The 17,835-nt window shown below is 41.2% G+C and overlaps 1 protein-coding gene across 1 annotated transcript in view; it reads right to left on the bottom strand.

Moving 5' to 3' along the window:
- Nucleotides 1-17,835, bottom strand: part of MAMDC2 (MAM domain containing 2) — a 150,837-nt gene that overhangs the window by 32,104 nt on the left and 100,898 nt on the right. The window lies entirely within an intron of this gene.

Raw genomic sequence — 17,835 nt, 5'->3', positions numbered from 1 at the left:
AGCAAAGAGTACTTCTCACTTATATTAGATTCTCACTGTACTTTGTGGTTTACAAAGCTGCTTCACATGCCTAACCTAATGTACACTGAGCATAAAGTCATTCAGTGCATGTGCAATCCCTCAAATACAAATATTAACTCAAACAAAGACAAAAAGAGATGTAACAGAAACCAAATCTCAAATTAGGAATAATGAGAGCACTTGATGTTTTTTTTAGATCCTGATATTATGTTATGTCTTCAACTTATCTGTGCTATCAGTAGGCTCTCTGTGCTCTTTGGTGATCAGAGCCATTAGAATACAAAATCTATTCAGAAAGACATTTAAAAAAATTTTTTTAAATGTTTATTTATTTTTGAGACAGAGAGAGACAGAGCATGAACGGGGGAGGGTCAGAGAGAGAGGGAGACACAGAATTTGAAGCAGGCTCCAGGCTCTGAGCTGCCAGCACAGAGTCTGACATGGGGCTCGAACTCACGGACCGTGAGATCATGACCTGAGCCAAAGTCAGATGCTTAACAGACTGAGCCACCCACGTGCCCCAGAAAGACATTTTAAAATGATGTAACAGTTTACAACTATGCAAAATACAAAACGTCTTAAAGCCAGTATCTTCAGAATAATTACTAATTATAATATGTATAAAAGTTTACTCGGACTGTATTCAGACAGCTTTAAATTATAAAAAGGATAGTTTAGAGCTACAACAATGTGTAACTCTCTCTCTCTATATATGTGTATATATATATATATATATGTACACACACATATATATTTTATGTATAGTAATATACATAGTATATACATAGTATATATACTATATATTATATATAAAACATATACTGTATATATTATATGTATAAGATATATACTATATATAAAATATATATATACTATATATAAAATATATATACACAATATATATGCTATATACATATAATATATATATTTTGTGTATATATATAAATATATATATATACATATATATATATGTTTACAAGGGACAAGATGAAGGGCGGTGTTTTTGTTTTTGTTTTATCTCTGTTCATTTTTTCACCTTTATAGATTCTAGAGATTATTGGCAGGGTTTTCTACCTGCAGGATTTTTGCCGGGGAACATAGTCCTCATTTGCAAAGCAAAGGTCTATGTCATCTGCCCTGAATGTAGTTACATTTTATCAGTGATGTTTATTGTTATAGGGGGAAAGAATAGTAATCTGTCTCCTAATTTACTGAATAAATTGTGCTGCAGAGAGAAAAGTCCTGGCTTTCCTTCTTTTTGGCAGTTTTAAAGTCTATTTTCCACCAGAATAGCGGAAAAGTACTTTTTCCACAATGAATCTGGGGTGGTGGAATGATTAGCCCTGTGAACCATTACCTAAGTAAGACTCAAGCATTTAGCAGGTAATTGTATTCTAAAAAGGAGAAATAGTAACATGCTTTCAAGTGTTCGCTATAGCGAAATTTGATAATGACCATAAAACCAAACCAGCAGGCAAGTAAGCCAGCAAGCAAAAGCAATGAAACAACCCAAATTCTAAAAATATTATACAGGAAATGAATAAACTATGGTACTGTAATCTAAGAAATAGGCAAACATTAACTCTGATAGCTTGTGGATATTAGTAGTGTGAAAGTCTATTTCTCTCATAGTGTTAAGTGAAAAAAAGCTGGTTATTGTAGATAAAATTAAAATTAAAATAAGAAAAATTACAGCTGGAAGTACACGGAAAAAAAAAACCTTGAAAATTTACTTTTATGTTAGGCTCATAAAATTATGAGTATTGAACCAAATTTTCCCTTATTTTCTAAGCATTCTTTAATTTTGTTATATTTATAATTGAGACAAAAAAAAGAGAAAAGGAATCAGGGCATCTATAATTGAGATGTGGAATGAGTTATTATTTCCTACATTGGCAATGTTTATTACAGCAGTCACGAGGACATGTGGCTATCTAAATTAAAATTAAGTAAAAATCAAAAGTTCATTTCTTCAGGCACACTGGCCACATTTCAAGGGCTCAATAGTTACGTATGGCTAGCGGTCAAGTGAATTGGACGCAGCAGATACATAACATTTCCTCATTGCATAAATTCCAATGGGTAGAACTTCCTGGCTCTTTTTGAGGATTGCAAAAAATATGTGAACTGCCAACAGTGGGTTGAGTGAAATGCTAAAGATGTTCCAGGCATGAGGAGGCCACTAGGTTGTTCCTATCTAAGAACTCTTTCCACACTTAGAATACTAGCCAGACCACATGTTGTTCTGTCTTATAAAAGATCCATGGTCACTCCGCTATGAACTAGGTTCAAACTATGGCCTCCAACCTCAGATCTGTTTGGCACTTGCCTATCAGCATTCCAACACACAAAAGAAACCTGACAAGATCGGCTTGTTTGGTGGAACACACAAGATTTTTCCACTGTGCTATGAATAATGCTGATAATGTCAGCTCCTATTCTTGTCCCACCATCTTACATTTTGAGGGCTACTTGAAGTGGAAAGGTTACTTTAGGGTAGCTGGTCGACCAGGCAACCTAGTGACGGGGTCTGTGGTTGACTCAGGGAAAAGGGAAAGCCAAACATCTTTCTTCAGAACTCTGTCCCGAGGTCCAGCTAAAAATGTGACAAGAAGGGAACTGGTCTTGCTCTAAATTCTTGAGGGGATTAATCTCTTATTTATTTTTAGATCTTTTTAAAAAGAGTGTTTATTTCATTTTAGGCAGTATTTCAAAGCCAGTGGAATACTCCTATAGACTAGAAAAAAGTTCAAGTTCCTAGGCAATTTGAACATACTAATATCTATTTGAGATGGACAAAGTAAAATAACATATCCCTTAGGCAGGTACTCCTGATTTTATGCAAATCTCTTGAAAGTCAGGGGCAAATGAGATTTGTGTAAATTCCATTTTTCACTGTGTTAAAGGTTGTGTCCTTAGGTACTGGTGATACTTCACAGTTTTTATTTTGATAGAGAATATTCATTATTGAGAAACCCTACCTAGACGAACTTTGGAAACACAAATAGGAAGTGACCGGTGAGCTATATAAATGTAACTGCAAACAGATAATTTTAAATATAGTCAAGTAATGATCAACAGTATTACTTAACTTAGTTTTTATCATACTAAAAAGGGACAGTGCACGTGGTCAATTATCTATAGCAGGTGTTCCTGTCTTGGCACTCCTGATATTTTGATATTATTATGGATCATGGTTTGTTGCAGGGGACGTTAAGCAGCAAACCTGATGTCTATCCATTAGATTCCAATATCACCCTCTAGTCGTGACAATCAAAAATATATAGAGACATTGACAAATGTCCCTTGGGGGGCAAAATTACTTCTGGCTGCAAACCACTGGGGGGTGATGGAAAACTACTGTGTGGATGACAGAACCTCACTTTATTCTACCCAATCAAAATAGGACAGTTGTTGACGTTTTAAAAGCAGACTAGATGGAGTTAGTTTTCTCTTCCTCTGTATGTCACCAGGTGGTGGTTCTAATACGCAATGAAATATCCTCAAATCCGAAAAACAAAAGGCAAAGGAGCCTAAAAACAAGAGACATGGACAAACACTCAAGCTGAATAATCATCCCTGAGATGATCAGGGCTCTACTGTTCCAATTTCCTGTTTCAGAAAACTTGAAATTGTCAAAGGGCCATTGATTCTTCTCTTTGTTTACATTTTTCTCCCTTTCCAAAAGGAATGGTCTATTCCCTCATAACAACATAATGGCAGGCAGCAGATCATAAAAAGTAAGTGAGAAAACTTTCCTCATAGTATGGAACTATAATTGTCTTCTAAAGTTATTTTTGGGGGGAGGAGGGTGGAGAGAGGGTCTGTATGGGAATCCAGCCACAAGGCTGGAGCTAGACGATCCCCAGGCCTATAAAAGTCCATAAAAGTCCCTAGTTAAAACACGCAGGAAAGAAAAAGTAGATAAGTTAGTATGTCGGGAACTTACTTTCTCAAACCAAATCAGGTTAAATTTTTAAAAGAATTAGGGTTACTGATTTTCCACTTTATGAGGTGTCATAATTTAAAGGCTACCCAACACAATAAAGAGGATCTTGCAGGGGGGGGGGGGAACCAAGCTTCCCTGAGAGCTGGGGAATATATAACAACACACTTTTCTTGTGCAGTTAAGAAGGATCATTTGTATGAAACAGGTAAACAATGGCTGAATTAACTGGTTTTTCACTGTCTTTTAAAGTAGCCTGTCTCCATGGCCTGCTCAATAGGCATAGTTGGCCACGTTTCTGGCTTAACCCACCACCTACTTTACTCATTGAAGAGCCCCAGTTGGGCCTATAATAAGTATGTGAATGACAGTTTCCAGAAAAAGCCTTCTATCTTCGCATAGAAATATTTCAATCCTATGCCAACAATACCATAAATTACCCATGTTCACAAAATGAACCTAGCTGGGTTCCTGTTCCAAGTGGTGGACCTCGACAATTTACCAGAGGGTTTGACTCTGAGTTAAATTTAACTTTTCTTCTGATGAGGTTAAAATCCTTTGAAATCCTTTGTGCAGATAAATTTGGGTATGGTGACTACAGAGTTGGTAGAATAATTATTCATAAAATTACTATAATCCAGTCCACGAAGTTCCAGAGCCCTTCATTAAGATGCTATTGACGCAACTGCAGGATGTTCTATATAACGCAATTGTATTCGTTCAACTGTTTGACAATAAGCTGCCATAGAATTCTAAAAATAAAAATTAAAAAAAAAACATAAAGCAAAAGAAAACAAAAACTCTAGTATTAAGACACTTGGCTAAAGGGGTGGAATTTTCACGAATCCCTAAAGACAGGCTGAATGGAGCTTCCTCTAGAAGAACGAGTTTGGGACTAGCGTTTTTAGAATCCCAGCCATGTTTTGGGAAATAGTTGCTAAATTGTAACAGCATGCTTCCTGCAGATACTATATTTGGTCTTCAGATCCCACAAAAGGCAGAATGACCATGTGTTTTTAAATAAGTCTTTAGCTGACCAACACTTCTTTTTCTTAAAAGACCCATCTGTTTTAATTCAACTTTTGGCTTCGACAAGCAACAAAGATTAAGCAGCTTCCAGCTTCTCCCTGCGTGAGTCCCTCTCCTCCTAGGAGGCTCCCATGCTGGGGTGGAGGGCACGCTGTGTTAGACCTGCGGATAAACTGTGGAATTTTCTCACTGCTATGTTGGTGGTAAATATTCAGACCTCTCAGCTCATTGATTTCAGAAATCTGCATTAGTTTTGGATCTTTTGGTCACTGTAAAGAGAAGAGACACTCCAGGAGAGACCTCAGAATCAGTCATGTGTTAGAACCAGGGAAGGCCCAGAGACCCTGTGATAAAAACTAAGGATCGCACGACAGCCAGTTACAGACCCAGACATGAAATATCTTACGCCAAATCTCCAACAGAGCATATTTCATTGTACCAACCAGCCTATTTTCTCCTTTTTTTTTGCTTTAGGTATTTAAAAGTATGATTCTAGAATCATTATGTTGTATACCTAAAACGAATATAAAGTTATTATGTCTATTATACCTCAATTAAAAACAACAGGATTATGAAAGGCATGATTTTTAAACTCCTCAGTTAATAGCAGTGGACCAAACATATCTTGAACCCCTGTTTACAACCAGCTTCCTGTCATGTTGCCTTATGTCTGTTTATAAGGAGTTTTTGGTGAGCTGGCACCAGAACCTGAATCTTACAGGGATCATTGGCTACATTTAAAAACTGGTGAATGTAGGGGTGCATGGGTGGCTCAATCGGTTAAGCATCCAACTCTTGATTTCCACTGGGGTCATGATCTCATGGTCTGTGGGTTCAAGCCCCACATCGTATCAGGCTCTGCATGAACAGTGCGGAGCCTGCTTGGGATTCTCTCTCTCCCTCTCTCTCTGTCCCTCCCTTGTTTCCTCTCTCTCTCTTAAAAAAACAAAACAAAACAAAACAAAACAAAAAAACCCTAGTGAACGTGGAACCAGCCAGTAACCTCTCCTGTCTACTTTCACTGCAGTGACACTCTTCTTGCCCTTAGCTGATGACCCTGTGTCTACTTAGGCCCATAGGGAAGAATGTTCTCAACTCCCCACAACCACACCTCCCACCCAAAAATGAGTTTTAGTGCTTCAGAGTCTAATTTACAGCCTAATAAAAAGGACAGTGTTATTATATACACTTATCCCCTAAGTCACTCATTGTCACTGAAGGAAAATAAGTGTGAATGCCTTCCTGCTGTTTGCATGCTCTTGTCAGCAGGCAGGTGGGCTGAAAAAAAGCAATTCTGGTTTATCTCTGGCCCACCTCCCTTAGAGAGGACCCTCAGCTAGGCACTTCCCTAACCCATGTAATGAAATGTAATGGCCAATTTAATCGTCATGTTCAAGGATGGACATTACACTATGGAGCTATCGTAGCTCACTTGGATGGAGATGTAAAAATGCCAATTATACCGGAAGACAAGCAGAGTGCAATCAACAAACAGCAAACAAGGAAGAATCTAGGTCTTTGTCTTGACCTTCATAAACTTCTCCTGGGGTCAGGAGAGGACAGCAGATACCTTAGCGGTGCCCTGCTAACACCTGAATAGGAATACTGACTTTGCTTCATTTGTGTCTGAGACAGAGAGACAGTTGTTGGCCTTATTTTCACGGGTTCCCAAGGGAAAGTGTAGATCCTTGACCTGGTGAAGGGCTGTGGCTTAAATCTTACTAAGCCCTGGGGTGCCTTGGTGGCTCAGTCAGTTAAGTGTCTGACTTTGGCTCAAGTCATGATCTCACGGTTTGTGAGTTCGAGCCCCACGTCAGGCTCTGTGCTGACAGCTCAGAGCCTGGAGCCTGCTTCGGATTCTGTGTCTCCCTCTCTCTCTGCCTTTCCCCCACTTGTGCTCTGTCTGTCTGTCAGTCTCTCTCTCTCTCTCAAAAATAAATAAAATGTAAAAAAAAAAACAAAAACAAAAAAACTTACTAAGCCCTTTGTAGCCTGGCCACACTTATTTGACCAACCCCTACTGATGGATAACTGGGCAGTTTCTAATTTCTCAACATGACAAACAATGCTGTGATCAATATCTAAATCTTTGTGCATAACCATGACTATTCCCTAATGATAACTCCCTAGAAGTAGAATTGTTATGTTAAAAGGTATTCATGGGTAGGGGCACCTGGGTGGCTCAGTCGGTTGAAAGTCTGACTTCAGCTCTGGTCACAACCTCGCAGTTCGTGGGTTCGAGCCCCGCGTCGGGCTCTGTGCTGACAGCTCAGAGCCTGGAGCCTGCTTCAGATTCTGTGTCTCCCTCTCTCTTTGCCCCTCCCCCACTCACACTTTATCTCTCTAAAAAATAAATAAGCATTAAAAAAAATTTTTTTTAAAAAGGTATTCATGTTTGGGGGCTTTCTTTTTGAGACATGTAATTGAATTGTCATCTAGAAATATTATAGCAACTTATCCTCATACTAGAGCTTATGAAAATCCTTATTTCCTTACATCCTTACCATTCATAGATCTAACTCATATATGCATATATGTATGTATATTTAGTTTTAATTGAAAGACTTATTTGTTTATAAATTTTTAATGTTTATTTTTGAAAGAGAGAGAGAGAGAGAGACAGCGCGTGAGCAGGGGAGTGGCAGAGAGAGAGAGGTAGAAACAGAATCTGAAGTAGGCTCCAGGCTCTGAGCTGTCAGCACAGAGCCCGATGCAGGGCTCAAACTCAAGAACTGTAAGATCATGACCCGAGCCAAAGTCGGATGCTTAACTGACAGAGCCACTCAGGTGTCCCCCAAAGGACTTATTTTTTAATTTATAAACCGAACAACACAAACAGTATACAGTATGAATATAACTATTAATATAAATAGCATACTCCACAGTTTTATAGTTTTAAAATATTTTCATCTATTTGACAAATGTGCTTTTATTATTTTTAAAATTTCTTTGATGACAAATGAGATTGGATATATTTGTTTTCCAGTAGTATTCTTTCTTTCTTTAAGATGTTATTTTTAAGTTAACTCTATACTCAACGTGGGGCTCGAACCTATAACCCCAAGATCAAGAGTTGCATGTTCCACCAACTGAGCCAGCCAGGCACCCCAGTAGCATTCCACTTTTTCTGATTTGCCTGTACATACCTGTTGCCCACTTTGCTACTGCTTAGCTCATCTCTGCTTATTGGTTTATTAGAGTAAATTCATATATCAAATGCGCTAAGAGTTTGCCATATATGTTGTAAATTTTTTTTTCTGGCCTGACATTTGCCTTTCAGATATGTTAATAAGGCCATCCTTATTTGGGGAATGAAACTAAGGGAGAACTAAATATCTTGGCTTAAAGACTAAGATGAAATAGGCCACAAATGGAAGTGTGTCCTTGAACATTGTATAGTTACACCTCTAACCTGACATCAAACATAAAATAGAAGTCACCGTCATTAGCAGAGTGGTAGGGAATGCCATGGAGAAGCAGCTGGGGGACTGTCTGGAGAGACTTCTCCTAGAGGTGGGTGCTGAAAACATGCGGCAGAAAATAGCCAGAGAAAGTCACACAAGAAAGGCAGAAAAAGCTGGGGGTATCTATGCAAAAGAAAAGAAGGTATTCTTCCCTGGGTAGGGAGTCTTTATTAATGTGTGAATTGTCAATTTCCAATTAAGAGAATAGAGCTCATAGCTCCAGAGGCCAGAAAATATTTACCTGGTCTAAGAGCTCAGAAAACCAGAGGGTCCCCAGAGAATCTCAACGTGAACATCAAAAAATAATGTTGGCTCAGGACACCTGGGTGGCTCATTGGTTAGGCATCCAACACTTGGTTTTGGCTCAGGTCGTGATCTCACAGTTCGTGAGATCCGGCCCTGCGTCCAGGTCTGCACTGACAGCATGGTGCCTGCTTGGGATTCTGTGTCTCCCTCTCTATCTGCCCCTCGCCCACTGGTTCTCCCTCTCTATCTGCCCCTCGCCCACTGGTTCTCCCTCTCTTCCTCCCCATCTCTCTCTCAAAATAAATAAACATATAAAAAAAAAGTGTTGCCTCATAAAATCTTGGGAAAAGTTTCCTTAAAAATGTAGCCAAGGCTGTGAAATATTCACAAGATTCAGAGTTTGAAAGTGTGGAGGGAGATAGTGTTTTCAGGTTCATAAACAATCCCTGGAATAAATGTTTCCTTCATAAACTTATCAATAAAACCCCAGGGGAAGATGCCTGTGATGTCTTTTTGGATTTATCCACAATGCCAGGAGGATAAATATGGTAATCCAGCAATATGCCATAAGATTAATTCCTGGGGAAAGTTCTAGAAGAATGCACGGACACAAAAAATACCCTCCTGCAAGCTGGTGTTAGCAACCAGAAGTTGTGCAAGCCAGTCTGTCTAGTCATTCCCCCATAAGTTGACATGAAATGCAGAAGCCTTCAACAAACACCTACAAGGAAAGAGAGGGAAAGCCAGAGTAGCTCAACCTTGTGTTGGTCATATTTCAAGTAATTTAGAATTCCTGGACTGACACTTGACACTGAGCTTAGCTTGAAAGACTCAAGAGGAGGCTCCTGTTCCATACTTAGCCCCCCTATTCAATTCCACATTAAAACTTGTTCCACTTGACAGTATAAATTTCCTTGCTCTGTGTACAGAACGACCCTAATCTGTTCTATAATGTGTTGATTATCTTGTCAGGAGTTAACGATCTTGCTATTTCTACTTTGCACTCAGCAGCCCTGCTTTAATTATGCCAAGATATTAACATTCTGGTGCAGCCATTTCTCAATGTTTCTGGACATCATGAAATGTGATAGGAAATCTATCTCCTCTCATGCATCTTGTCTACACATTCGTTTTCTGGTTCCTGAATCCCTTTATAGCAGGGTGTCTTGTTATTTAATGGCCACCGATTTATAAATCTCTCTAGTAAATCAGAAACTTACTTACTAGACTTGCTTTTCTATTTGGATGAACTTCTAAGTAGTGACCTTAAAACTTTCAGAACCCTTTGGGGAGCCTGGGTGGCTCAATTGGTTAAGTGTCCAACTTCAGCTCAGGTCATGATCTCACAGTTCATGGGTTCGAGCCCCACATCGGGCTCCATTCTGACAGCTCCATGCTAGAGCCTGTTTCAGATTCTGTGTCTCCCTCTCTCTCTGCCCCTCCCCTGTTCATGCTCTGTCTCTGTCTCAAAAATAAAAAATAAACAGTAAAAAAACCCAAAAGAACAACAACAACAACAAAACCTTTCAGAGCCCTAGATATATATTTTTAAAGCTTATTTATTTTGAGAAAGAGAGAGAGTAGGGGATGGGCAGAGAGAAGGAGAGAGACTGAGTATCCCAAGCAGGCTCTGCGCTGTTGATGCAGAGCCTGATGCGGGGTCTGAACCCACGAACCATGAGATCATGACCTGAGCTGAAATCAAGAGTCAGATACTTAACTGACTTAGCCACCCAGGTACCCCAGAATCCTAGATATTCTACATCTAATGGCATTTTCATCATTAAAAGGCAAAGTTAAAAGAAAGACTTTAAGAGCAGGAATCCAAATCACAGACTTAAATTTCAATTTTTTTTCTTTTTTTGCTAAAAGAAGATTATTGTAAGAGGAAATAAGGAGCTAGAGAGAGCTATCCACAAGAACTGTGCTACACAACATGAAAAGACAGTTGCTGACACTAAGATGGCAAAAGATATATAGCATGTGGTAGAAGACACATAGTGGTCACCCTAAAACATGCCCTTATTACTTACAGAGTGATATGCTATTCTGATTTACATCATTAACTCCAGAGTCAAAACTTGAAGCCAAGTCTTCCTAGGCCACAAATCTCATTGTAACAAGTAAGACACAGTTATGATTTATTAAAGATTCAGAGAGGAAGGAGTACTTGAGATGGACTTTGAGAAAAGAGTGATCTCAGCAATGATGATTCTTGCAGCATGATCAGTGGGAGACACTTGTTGTTGATGAACCCTTTGTGGGAGGGAGGCAGGGGTCAGGAGGTGAGCATTTAAGGAACAAGAAACTGCACCAGAGCATAGATAGTAATCGAAGATGCATTTTCCAAGAAGTCTGAAGACAAAACATGGGATTGGGTGGCAATCTAAATGGGTAAAAGGTAAGGGGTGGCTGGGTGGCTCAGTCGGTTGAGCGTCCAACTTTGGCTCAGGTCACGATCTTGTGGTTTGTGAGTTCCAGCCCCACGTCGCGCTCTGTGCTGATGGCTCAGAGCCTGGAGCCTGCTTCAGATTTTGTGTCTCGCCCTCTCTGCCCTTCTCATGCTCATGCTCTGTCTCTCTCTGTCTCTCAATAATAAATAAACATTAGAAGAATTTTTTAATGGGTAAAAGGTAAAAGGAAGGTTTGTTGTTCGTCTGTGTGGCCGACATACGTTGGCAGTGTATAAAGGACTCGTGGATATTGAAGATTTTTGAGAGAGGAATAATTTAGGAAATAAAGTCCCAGAGGAGGCAGGATGGATAGATGGACGGGCTGGTTTTGACTAAGAGCAAGGACAACACTTCCTCTGTCATATGCACCAGGTGACCAAGAGAAGCAGGTGAGGATTCAGAGAGAAACAGAATTGAAGGGGTTGGTGTTGAAAGCCTTCGTCCTTTTGGGACATGAATCTGTGAGGTCATGATCTAAGACTGAGGTGGGAAGAATCCAGTTGGGAAGCTGCAAGTGAAGACAAATCCAAACATCTGGGGGCGAGGAAAGAGCAAGGAAGTCAATGAGAGAGGAGAGGAATGGAAGGCTTTCCCAGAAGCATGGAGGGGACATTGGAGATGAGTCTTATTTTCTCCAGCTGTGCTGAGAACCCCAGCACATAGGGGGAAGGGGGAATATATAGGGGGAAGATTATATAGGGAGCAGAAGATGAAAGTAGATGCCGAGCATTCCCAGAAATTGAGAGGACAGAGGTGGGAGAAGCCAGGACTGGGGGTGGAAGTGAGCATCACTGACCAGGAACACAGAACGGAAACTGGAGAAGCTGCACCGGGGGGGCAGGGAAGGCATCTAGAAAATCGAGACGCCTGGTTAAAACCTCCTATCAGTCATTGGGAATAGGGAAATGATCCGATGTAAGGGTGGGAAGTTGTTTCCAAGAGGAGAGTTACAGCTTTTGGTTTTAACAAATATCATCACAAAAAGCCCCAAGGCAGACGTTGCGTATACGTGCCTCCGTGTGGCCTTATATCTGCTCCAGGAGCATACTCTTGCCTGTAAGTGCTCCAACTCCTATTCCTCACAGGACAACTTGTTCAGGTGCCCGGCTACTAGTGATTATGGTTTCTGTGATCCAAAGGCAGAAGCACTTCATCTTTCTTCTTCCTTGGGCTCCTGTGTTCTTCCTTGCTGTCAACCCGCATTCACTGACAGCTCAGTTCCCCTTTCCAACTATTTGTTGAGTGCTCACGGTCTTACAGAATTTGTGTTCACATTAGAAATTTAAAACTAAATAAGACAAGGCTCTCTGTTCTCCAGAAGCTTATGGTCTGATTAATGCAGATAGGCAGGTAAGTGGACAACTTCAATATAATGCGTTAAACATCACGATAGTCATCTGATGCTAACAGGGGCTGCATGAGACAAGGGTTCTATGTTAAAACACCACCTTACACGAGGTTCAGCAGGATTCTACAGTGTAGAACTTACCGGAGTTTCTAACATGTTACCGTGCGTTGTGAATCTTCCATGTGTGTATGGAAGAGATCTAGTGTGCAAAAATTCCCCCAAACTCATCTGACCACAGAAAAATTTTTTCAATGGAATGCAAAAGATTTGTACTCCAGGGGACATATCTTAAGAAGTGCTGATATAAGGTTCTTGCACTAGTAAAAAAAAAAAAAAAAGATTTATATTTTCTCAGACTGGCCAGCTGAGGGTTTTCTCCAAATCCATAAATGACTTTTAAAGTTTATTTGCTTTTTAATCCTGTAACAGAGCAAAGATATGGACTTAGAAGGCTTTACCATTAATGAGCTGATCATTAAGCCAGGCCTGGATGGAACAGAAGGTCTGGTCCTTCTCTCATTAACGGACCATTTAACGTTCTTTCCCAAAAGAAATATTTAATGAACACAATATTGAGTTGCTCCCCGAGCTTCTAATTAACAGACCACTTGAAGATCTTTGTTAAAGAGAAAAGTCGCTTCAGGCCAGGAGATACTGTAGGACCTAGTATACATTCTACAGCGGCCAAGCATAATTTTAAACTAAGGATTTAAATACATAAAGGCTAATGTTTGCACTCTGTCTTTATGGGATTCCTGACAACGACTTTCTGGTCTCTCCTGACATTTGGTTTTTAGGAAAAGCATTTTGGAGTGAATTGCTCCCTCTCCTCATTATCGTCCCTAGTGGACAAAAGTCTCAAGATAACTCTTGATTACCTGCCCTCCATTTAGTAATGTGCTGGGGAAAAACAGATCAAGAAAACCATTTCACGATTCATGCCCTTTCAAAATGTTTCTAAAATGCTAAGAAACTTATTGCAGGCGCTCATGATTGTAAAAGCAGCCATTTCATTAAGAAAGCCTACTACTATTAAAATACTTAACTCTGACCCGATTTTTAAAGAATATTTTGCAGCAAAAATCAAAGTGCAAAATTATCCACATACTAAAGAGACGTCACCCACAAAATCTTATGAAATTCAGGACCTAGAAAAAATATTCTTTAAAAAAAAATTTTTTTTTAACCTTTATTTATTTTTGAGAGAGAGAGAGTGTGAGCAGGGGAGGAGCAGAGAGGGAGACACAGAATCTGAAGCAGGCTCCAGGCCCTGAGATGTCAGCACAGAGCCGGATGCAGAGCTCAAACTCACGAACCCTGAGATCATGACCTGAGCAGAAGTTGGATGCCCAACCGACTGAGCCACCCACGTGCCCGTAGAAAAAAATATTCTTTAGTCTCATTCTCTTGCTCTCCCTCTGTCTGGATTCAGTTAATTTAATAAATGCCAACTATATGCCAGGTGCTATGCTAAGGGCTTTACTTGAGGCATTTCATTTGTTCTCCACCATAATCCCTTGAGACAGATACTAATAATACACCCATGTTACAGATGGAGAAAAGTGAGGCTCAGCAAGATCACATGACAAGCCCAAATTACGAAGGTGTAAATGGTAGAGAACCCACTCACGAGAACTCTTAAGCATTGCACTGTATCTCCCTCTACCCTACACCTCTCTCCTTTGTCTCCAGTGATCCACCGTGAACTCTCATCCCTTGTAGGAGCCAAAGTTATTTCTATAATCGAACCACTGAGCATTAATAATAAAACTCTAGAAATTTTTAGAAATCTTGAGTTAGAGCTGAGCTCTCTTTCTTACCCGATCCTAGACATTCAGCCAGGAAAGGGCTGGGGGGCATAAAGGCCTGGTGTAAAAATCATGGATTCTGAATTCAGAAAGACCTGGATTTACCTCTCAGCTCTGCCAGCCCTGTGTGCTACTGAACAACGTCCTTAGTTTTCTGCCTGAGTTTTCCTCATCTGTTAAGTGGGGCTACATTCCTTTCTTCCTAGGGCGCCATAGTATCAATGCACATCGCGTGCTTCGCATGGTGTCCGGCGCAAGGAAAGTGTTCTACGAAAGTTCCTGTTCCTGCGGGCAGCCGTGACAACATTGCTCAGAACCTGTCCATACAGCTACTTTGCTAGAATGGCCTCAGGGAAATTGTTGCCATAGCTACCATTCCTTCAACAGAGCTCTACGTTACAGTTTCCCTCACACATTAGGCTATCTACAGAAGGAGCAGGGGGTTATTAACCAAACAAGCTCACTGTCCTTAAAATAGGCTGGGTAAGAACTACTAGGGGAAAGAAAGGTATGGAAGCATCCAGAGCGGAAAGCATCCGGGAAGGCGCAGATGAGGTAACGTATAGGTATTAGGAGTAAGAAAAGAAACATGCAGGGAGAGGCTAAAAGTGTTGACTTCTCTGAGCCCACGCTGCCTCTCATTCAGCTCAGCTCTGGGCTCCCACGACTCATTCATGAAAGCAGGTTATACTATCGGTGCAAATGTAAGGGGTTATTGTTGTTATTATTTTGAATATGCAGCATAGATACTCAAACATACCTACCAAACATTTCCACCCAGGAGAACTGGGACCAGGAGGAAGCCAGGTGTAGTCAAAACGCAAATATAAGGCTTCAAGCTCGGGAACAAGTAGGAAATCACAGCCATTCACTCTCTTTGAGTTGGGCCCGACTTCTCACACTTGACCTCACACTCCATGAGGACATGAAGCAGAGGCAGAGAAAGTTCTTGCCAACAATGGTACAATAAGCCCTGAGCTTAGGCATTCACTTCTAGCAGAACGTGACCTTGGGTCGGGTGCACTCTGCACTCTAGGACGGCAAGGACACTGAAAGCAAACAGCTGACTTCCCTTGCAGGAGTGTGGTAAGAACGAAATAAAGTAACAGGAGGTACCTATGCCCCAAGGCACATTGGGGAGCCTCACTTTCTGCAGCTGCCCGAGAACAAGCCTTCCCCGACACTGGATAGAAACGCCGAGCCATCTACCTGTGCCAAAGCTCAGGCTTCAGAGCTAGACAGACACGCGTGAAACCCTGCTCTGCCACTTACCGGCCTTGGAGAGTCCACTCATTCATTCTTTTATTTTTCATTTTTCATTGTTATTTTCATTATTTACCCATGTAGCCACTGACCACATAGATAGCAAACTAAATCCATTGAACGAAATGCTCCCGATGACCTACTTTGCATCTGGCACAGTGTTAGAGGGTGCAGATACAGAAATGAACAAGACTGAGAAAGTCCCTGCCCTCGGGAAGGTTATGTTTTTATGGGGAGATGGACAGTGGGCATTTTAAAAGCTTCCCAGAGGGTCAACAAGCACTGTTCAAAAGTCAGAACCCAGAAGTCATCCCACAGACAATTAGAGAACAATTGTGATCCAAATAGCTGCTAGGTTTTGGGTTCAACCTGACAAAAGTAAGGAAGAAACAGACTGAAAAAAGTAAGAGAATGTCGGGGACCCTGGTGGGTCTGTTGGTTAAGCATCCGACTCTTGATTTCTGCTCAGGTCATGATCTCACGGTTTCTGAGTTCGAGCCCCCCATTGGGCTCTCAGCTCTCAGCACAAAGCCTACTTCAGATCCTCTGTCTTCCTCTCTCTCTGCCCCTCCCCAACTCACTCACACTCTCTCTCAAAAATAAATAAACATTTAAAAAATTTAAAAAAGGGTCGCCTGAGTGGCTCAGTTGGTTAAGCGTCCGGCTTCGGTTTCGGTCACGATCTCGTGGTTTGTGAGTTTGGGCCCCATGTCTGGCTCTGTGCTGACAGCTCAGAGCCTGGAGCCTTCTTTGGATTCTGTATCTCCCTCTCTCTCTGTCTCTCTCTGTCCCTGCTCACACTCTGTCTCTCTGTTTCTTAAAAATGAATAAACATTAAAAAAATTTTTTTAATTAAAAAAAGAAAGAGTCAGAGACTGCCATTCATCCATGAAAAAGAACGAAACCTTGCCATAGGTAACAACACAGACCTTGAGGGCATTATGCTCAGAGAAATAAGAGACAAGCAAATGTTATGTGATCTCACCTATATGCGGAATCTAAATAAGAAAAGAAAAGAAATCCAAGCTTATAGACATGAAGAACAAATCAGTGGTTGCCAGAGGTCAGGGATAGAGGGTGGGTGAAATAATGAAGGGGGTCAAAAGGTACAAACTTCTAGTTGTAAGAAAAACAAGTCACGGGGATGTAATGTGCAGCATGGTGACTACAGTCAACAATACTGTGTTGCATATTTAAAAGTTGCTGAGCGACTAGATCTTTTTTTTTCTTAATTTTTTTTTTCAACGTTTTTATTTACTTTTGGGACAGACAGAGACAGAGCATGAACGGGGGAGGGGCAGAGAGAGAGGGAGACACAGAATCGGAAACAGGCTCCAGGTTCCGAGCCATCAGCCCAGAGCCCGACGCGGGGCTCGAACTCACAGACCGTGAGATCGTGACCTGGCTGAAGTCGGACGCTTAACCGACTGCGCCACCCAGGCGCCCCGCGACTAGATCTTAAAAGCTCTCATCACAAGAACAAATCTGTACCTGTGTGGTTGCCACAGGTTAGACTCATTGTGGTGATCATTTCACAATATAAGCCAATATTGAATCATTAGCCTGTACACCTGAAACTAATATAAAGCCACATGTCAATTACATCTCTATTTTAAAAAGTCCTAAGATCGCAAAGCCCATAAAGGGTAGCATGAGGATCCGAAACCAGAGAGACTCCCGTGTCTGTGCTCCTCATCGCTGTGTTACACTGTCTCCAAGAGGATGAACAAGAGGCTTAAGATGCCGATTCTGGGGAGTGGGGCCAGAGAAGCGTTCTCTGTGGAAGTGAGGTTTCAAGCCATGAGCGACTTAAGAAGAGTCTAGGCAGAGGACACCAGGTGTGCAGCCGCCCAGGGCGGGAGGCAGTGCTGTGTTCCAGTTGAGCATCTGACTTCGGCGCAGGTCATGATCTCGAGGTTCTCGAGTTTGAGCCCTGCATCGGGCTCTGCTGGCAGTGTGGGGCCTGCTTCAGACCCTCTGTCTCCCTGTCTCTCTACCCCTCCCCCACTCGTTCTCTCTGTCTCTGTCTCTCTCAAAGATAAACATTTAAAAAAATAGAACTAAAAACCGTAAGAGAGAGAAAAGAAGAACTAAAGTCCTTATCTTTCGTAGCAGGGAATGCTATTCAAGTTCGTGAATCGAGAAACAGAGGTGGAAATACAATATTTAAAACTAAAGAGGAAAATGTCCCCGAATCAGGAAGAAAACCACCAGAAAAAAGATGCTGAATTGGAGTTTGAATTCAGGGGGAGGGAGG

This window comes from Lynx canadensis, chromosome D4 (genome assembly GCF_007474595.2).
Source record: "Lynx canadensis isolate LIC74 chromosome D4, mLynCan4.pri.v2, whole genome shotgun sequence".
Classification (NCBI taxonomy): domain Eukaryota; kingdom Metazoa; phylum Chordata; class Mammalia; order Carnivora; family Felidae; genus Lynx; species Lynx canadensis.
This window is presented reverse-complemented; position numbering and strand designations above follow the sequence as displayed.